The following is a 6,619-nucleotide window of genomic DNA, read 5'->3' as shown; positions in this document are numbered from 1 at the left end:
GTAACAGCAGAATGTGACTTGGGCGTTCGGAAGGCAGAGAAAGAAAGAAAAAAACTTCTCACGAATGTAAATTTATCCGTTTTCAATGGGAAAACACACGTATCTCGGTTGGAACACGTTGGAAGCTTCATATGAGCTGCTCACACACTTTGTTTCACGATAATGTTGGGTCGTGTAGATGGCAGAAGTGATCTTAGGGGATGTGAAAAATCAAAACGAATGGTTTTATGACTTTATACCCTTTTTGTTACAGGCCCTTACGGTTCTGTAACGTTCAAAAGTCATTTTAAATTACATTCCGTCTATCTGACTAGGCGGCCAACAGCTTCTGGGTACGTTTTACAAGCCAAGCTATGATTTGTTCTATTTGAGCAGTGAACGCCCGAAGGTATGCAATCCATTTTACAATGGAGCTGGAACTGGAAATATACTCTGGATTGTATTCTTTCAGGCGCAACCATGAGTTAAAGTAACTGATTTTCTAATAGCGATTTACCAGCGATGGATTTAATAATGTTGGTTAATATTTCGTACATAATAAGCTGCTAGCAAACGGCTACATCACCACAAAGGTTGTGTATCTTAGGTGTTTTAGAAAAGAAAAACATTTTGATTACACTATTGTTTGAGGCCATCCTTTATGTTGTACTCTTTGCCAAACAAGATCAATATGTGTGGTTCTTTTCCCTTCAATTCCACGGGAAATTTAGTGTGGTGTCTCACAATTTCATTTTACAATTCTGAAATACCAAAACTCGATCAAGACCGGTATACGTACCAGGACTTGGAATGGGTCGTTTTTTCTCTTCCTTAGAGTAGAAAAGCCTTCAGACACACCGCAACCAGCCAAAGGGAACAAAATGTTGCACAACCTATCATGGAACCAGTCCACCCAATTCGATTTTATTATCCGCACGGCACAGGACACGACACGGAACGGGTTTCGTGATGACGCGCAGTTAGCAAGGACACACTGTGCCTTGTCCGTAGAGGCTGTGGCTTGGGGAAAATTGGAAAAACTCCCCTTCCCCCTTCCTCCCTGTCACTCCCACTTCCCTTCCAACCATCCCATCCCAGATTTCGTCATCGACGTCAGCGTTGCGTTTGTGGCTGTTGGGAGAATTTGAAAGTGCACACACAAAGCCAACACCGCCGACCGTCTTCGGCCCATCACCGCCCAACCGAAGTTCGACACGGAGTTCGATTTATTTGGCTCCGATTTAGCCGGTCGGCAAAGCTCACGGGAAATTATTTGGGGATTGTTGCGGTGAGAACCCATCGCTTCTTCCTTTGAAAAGGGGTGTTACCCATAAGGGACGTAGTAAAGGAACCAGAAGAAAAAGAAAAAAAAAACCCGAATACACGACATCAGCAATAGCAAAACTGAAAACTGAAAACTGTTTCCAAACGGTTGGTTCTTGTCTTACGCTATCAAGCTCTGCTGTCGTTTACCGCTGTCCATATGCCCCCACAACGCCAGCACGTAGCTACCGTCGATGCACGTAGCCGGGAATCAAGGATGTTTCGTTTTTATAGTCTTACCTCCGCCTCGAAACGGAGTATTTCGTTCGAATGCGGAAGTCATCGTTACGAATTCTCCCAGGAGACTCTATCGGAGCAAAGCCCCGCACAGAATGATGGGATCGGAACGTCTAGAGGTGAAACCCCATGGGGGACGGGGTTGACGTTGGAAAATTGAAATCGACTGCGATGGCGTCCCTGCACCCCGGCGGCTGTCGAACTTGATTACACTTCCGGATTTCTTACCATGAAAGGAGTTTTGCGCCCGCCCATCTCCCCATCTGGCCGATTTGCTCGCTTGGTGCACAATAAAATTGATAAGATATGTTATACTGTCGGTGTTATTGACATCAAGCTGCGCCGTGTTCTGTGACGTTCAGCGGTTGTTGGGCATGACCATCAACCGATGGGCCGACAGAACGTAGCCAAAACTTCCGAAACTTCGTAACAATGGAATTCTACAAACAAAACCTCGATGGTAGAGATAAATAATTAAATGAACGCTCGAAACATCCGGCGCGATTGGTGCACGGATGGCTATGATGGGTCGATTGTGGCAGGCTCGAAAAGATTTAATTATGATAAGTGACAGGTCTGGTGCTAGCAGGCCGAATTATCGCGGAGTTTCGATCGGCGGGATCGGTTCCTTACAGGACACATCTTGCCGATCAGACACGCCGCAACGAGATGCGTATGTTCTGATGGACGTCAACTAGGGCGGTGAACTTACTTTAAATGCTAACTCGATTACGCCAGTCCGAGGTGGTAGAGTTGTATAATTATTAAAGTCTTTTCGGGGGTGTGCAGGCTGACCGGCAGTTAAAGCCCAGAGTTCCGGGCTTCGAGATCTCATTAATTTAAATTGAATTCAACTCGAACCACTCTGATTCAATTACACTTCATGTCGCTCTAATGAGACTTCAGGCAGCGAGGTATTTTTTGCCCCGTAAGGAAATAAATTAATACGACACTTGAAACGCAAAGAAAACGCCACTCACGTATTAAATATTCATGCACCGTGAAGGAGTGTATCTTTTCGTCTTCAAACCACCAACAATCACTGCTTAAGTACCCGACACATCAACGAACCGTGCCCTGTAAAGTGCTGCTCAAATTGGCCTCCCCCACTAATGATGGCCCCTCCGGTGGGACAACCACACCAGTGCCATTCGAGGACCCTGACCTCGGGGAAGTTTGCAAATGGGGTGCACACGGACACCACAAAACACATTCCGTGCGCCCATAATCGAGGCCGATTGCGCTAACCTAGCGCAGCACATTGAGATATATTAGCAATTCAAAACAAAGTATCCGCAACGAAAGTGCGATTGAACCTCGAAACACAGAGCTGACCGCATGGATGTCGTAGTGTTTTTTTGTTCCGTCCTCCTTTCCTCTTGTGTGAGGTTTGTATAGCACTTTGGTCTAATAAAATGATTGAGAAAAATGAGTCTCAACCGAGCAATTCATAAGGGTACCAATTGTGAGACAAGCACGCCGGATAAAGCTTTCTCCGTTTTGAGCGGCCTGAATGCCGGGCTTGAACTCCCTTGGGCAACTCTCGAGGTGGCTCAAACGAACAAACAAACACACACAAAAAGGAGAGGAAGGACAATTCCTTGCCCAACTAACACTAGACATTAAGCCTCTTCGGGGGAAAGGAAGAAATATACCAACAATCCGATGATTAATTCGTCCCGTAAGTACAGTTTAAGTCGGTAATTATGTGCTAATGTAGGTTTTCCGGCTCAGCTCAGCATTTGCTCATATGCTCAGCAACGACCCAGAGCAGATCGCAACCGAAACGATCCAATTTCTTCGTTCTCCACCAAAAAACCCGACGACCACCAGCACCCGACGGCCCGACGGCGGTGGCGATGAATTTAGATTAGTGAGCGAAATGAGCAAGCAAACAGCCGAATCCGTGCTTGACACAACCTTCGCCTCCCCCCCCCCCCCCCCCCCCCTTCTTCCGTTCCTGCCGTCCCATTGTCCGCACAGGAAACACAGGAAAGAAAAGCATCGAAAAGCACAACAAAACTGGATGGCTACGGGATAATAAAAGCACCACATCACTGAAGATTGCGATGCGCGCACACATTTTGAATGAAAAGCAAAAATAAATAATGCAACCCGTAGCTGTCCGAGTGGTCCGTCGGAAAGCTGGGCCGGAAAACTGGCTCACTTCGGGACTGACTGAGGTCCGTTTCTCGTCTGTGAGTGTGTGTCGTTTGTCACTGGAAGGGGTGGAGGGTGGGGGGAAGGCGGAGGCGCATGAGTTTTCTTTTTGTTTTTCAGCCTTGGCCCGGGCAAGGTTTATCGAGAACTAAAGTTCGAACTAAGAAAAATAACGTCTGCCCGGTTTGGCCGGTAAACAAGCAGCAAAATGCCCCAAAAGCCCATACTCCGAATGGCCAACGATCGATAAGACGGTACGAAAACTTTGTGTGTTGTTTGTCGAGGCATCGAGTGAGATATGCCATCGGCATGTGCGAGCGCGTTTATACGACGAGGTAGCTCATAATCCTCTTCAGGTAAAGTGCCTACCGGTTTGCCGCCGAAATGGAGGCATTATTGTCGGTGTTGTTCGTGTGCCAAAAGAACCCCTTTTTCGTCGGGTTTGGAGGGCGGTACATAGCGTTTTAAGACTTATTGTGGTTGGATACTGCAAAAACCCCGCGGAAACTGTTTTGTGCAAGTCGAAGAAGTAGTTGTAGTCTTTACTAACAGCATTTCATTGCGCCTTAGAATGGGTATGAATTTGGTAGGCAGTCCGTGAAGTATGTTGTGCGAATTATTTATGGGACATGACTCGTTTCATCAGCAAGTTTATATCCGTACTCATGGATGGTCATTTGAGGAGCCTTTTTTAATACCATACTTGAGGTACAGGGTTAAGGGGAAGTAAAAGTATATTGACGAAACCGTTAAAAATCTAATTTGTTAAGCAAATTGCATACATTTGGGCGTTTCATAGAGTTCGTTTTAAGGTTAACGTTTCATGGCTCAGTTTTAACAGAAAAATTATGTAATTCAACTATAAATAACGTCCAGTGACGGTGAAGATGTGTTTCAACTTCTGTTTCAAATGAAGCCTCTTCAAGCACACAGTATACAGAACAAATCATTGGCCTAAGAGAATCTAAAGAAGACTCCAAACTTTTTGGAACAGAAAGCTTGCTAAGGTAGATTGCAATACTTTCCAGCTGGCAACTTCACCCAACGCCATCAATTTCAAACGGTTGCACCGACCGAAAAAACGAGAGTTACGAAACAAATAACAACAAAACACTACGCGGAAAATTACAATCTCGCAAATGAAATTTGCACCCAAAAGTGAAACATGAGGTTTTGATCACGACCGGCTGACAGATACAAGAGGAATTGGCAACAAAACAACATTTAAACAAAAAAATAAACACCACCCAGGAACAGTTTCAAAGAGAAGGATAGAACAAACAAACAGCCAACAGCAACAACAACAACAACAACAACTAAAATGCAATGAAAAACATCATCTACAAAATGTAACGCCGAAAGGACGAATTTCACCCGCAAGTCCGCGTGTCGGCGAAATGCAGGGCAACTAAAGCACAGACACTAAAGGAATGGTAGATGAGGGAGAAAAAAAAATCTCTCGCCCAGTACGGTAACCGCTCAAATTCCAACATCTACTTTAGATGATAGCGGACCGTTGCACAAGGACGAGTAGATACGACCCAAAAGAGGCCAGCAGCAAAACCGTGGTAAAACAACGGAGAAAAACATCAAACCCTGCAGCAAGCAAGGCAAGGACCAGCGCTACACACCGCCCGAACATTGGCCAACATTAGCCGGAGCACTCGTTTCACAACCAGCAGCCGGGCAGGCCAATGATCGGTTGGTTGGGTATGAAAGGGCCGGGAGAGGGTGGGAAGGGCAGCAATGTCCTGGTTGTAAAAACGAAGACAGACCGAGCCGATATGCCGGGAATGTTACGGCCATTGTGAACCAAAATGGATGGCAAACGATGGTGAGGTGGAGAGAGAGAAACGGAAAAAAGGAATACTTGTGCCGCCCCCTTGCTAATGTCCCTTTCCGATGGCACAGTTCCGCTGATCGGTCGTCGCCTGCTGCTGCCACAGTGCCTCCATTGTGCCTTGTGCATGATGGCACGATTTTCCAACAGGACGAGTACGACATAACGTGACCGTTTCGCAGCGAACTCACGGGGGCGCTCTACTGAACAAAAAGGAAAAAAAAAACACACACACACACAAGAGCCCCGAAAATGTCGTGAAAGCGTGCGGAGCGCGGAAAGTGGTTGTGAGGACAGTACGAAGTGCGGCATGGAAGTGAGTAAATCCCTGGCAGTAAATCCAGGTCAGCACGCCGTTATGCATCGTCCGTTTTTCGGGTTTCGGGCAACGGGCTGCGATACCAGGCAAGGACCAGCATAATGCTTTCCCAAAACACAAGCCTCACATGCAGCGATGTGCGATGTGGAATGCGTTTTGCGACTGTTCGACCCTATCAACACACACACACAGACACACACACGCATGCTTTGTAAAGAGGGGTTCTTGTCTGGGGAAAGCTTCATGGAGGCGCCTGGTGCCTGGTCGATCGAGTAAAGCGGAAAGATAAACCCAAAAATCCTACACCATGGACGTACACGCGGGATTGTCCGGGGCTTGTGGACCCCCTTTCTCGTCCCCATCTATCATGGGGTGGGTGTGAAGCGTAAACAGTGTACAGCGAGCCTTTGCAACGTTTCAGATTTACGAGAACAACGCGCAGAGGACCCGCCTTGCGGATGGTTTGTACGGTCGGTTTGATAAACGGCATTGTCTTGCAATGCGACAGTTTGTAGCCACTGCATCCGTTCGCTTTTGCGGCTTGGTGAAAGGTACACGGGACGGATGCGCGTTTATTCGCCAACCAAGCGACCTTTGTCCGTGACTGGTTCTTCTCTCGCTTCCCTCACGCACAAACTCGCGCACACACACACACACCGACACTTGCAGTGGACCATAATGAGGAAAGTGGCCCCACGGTCTGTTGCGGTGTTGTTTACACTTCGCTGCTCCTTTCAATCTTCACAAATCACGAATTGTGG

This window comes from Anopheles marshallii, chromosome 3, assembly GCF_943734725.1.
Source record: "Anopheles marshallii chromosome 3, idAnoMarsDA_429_01, whole genome shotgun sequence".
NCBI lineage: Eukaryota > Metazoa > Arthropoda > Insecta > Diptera > Culicidae > Anopheles > Anopheles marshallii.
This window is presented reverse-complemented; position numbering follows the sequence as displayed.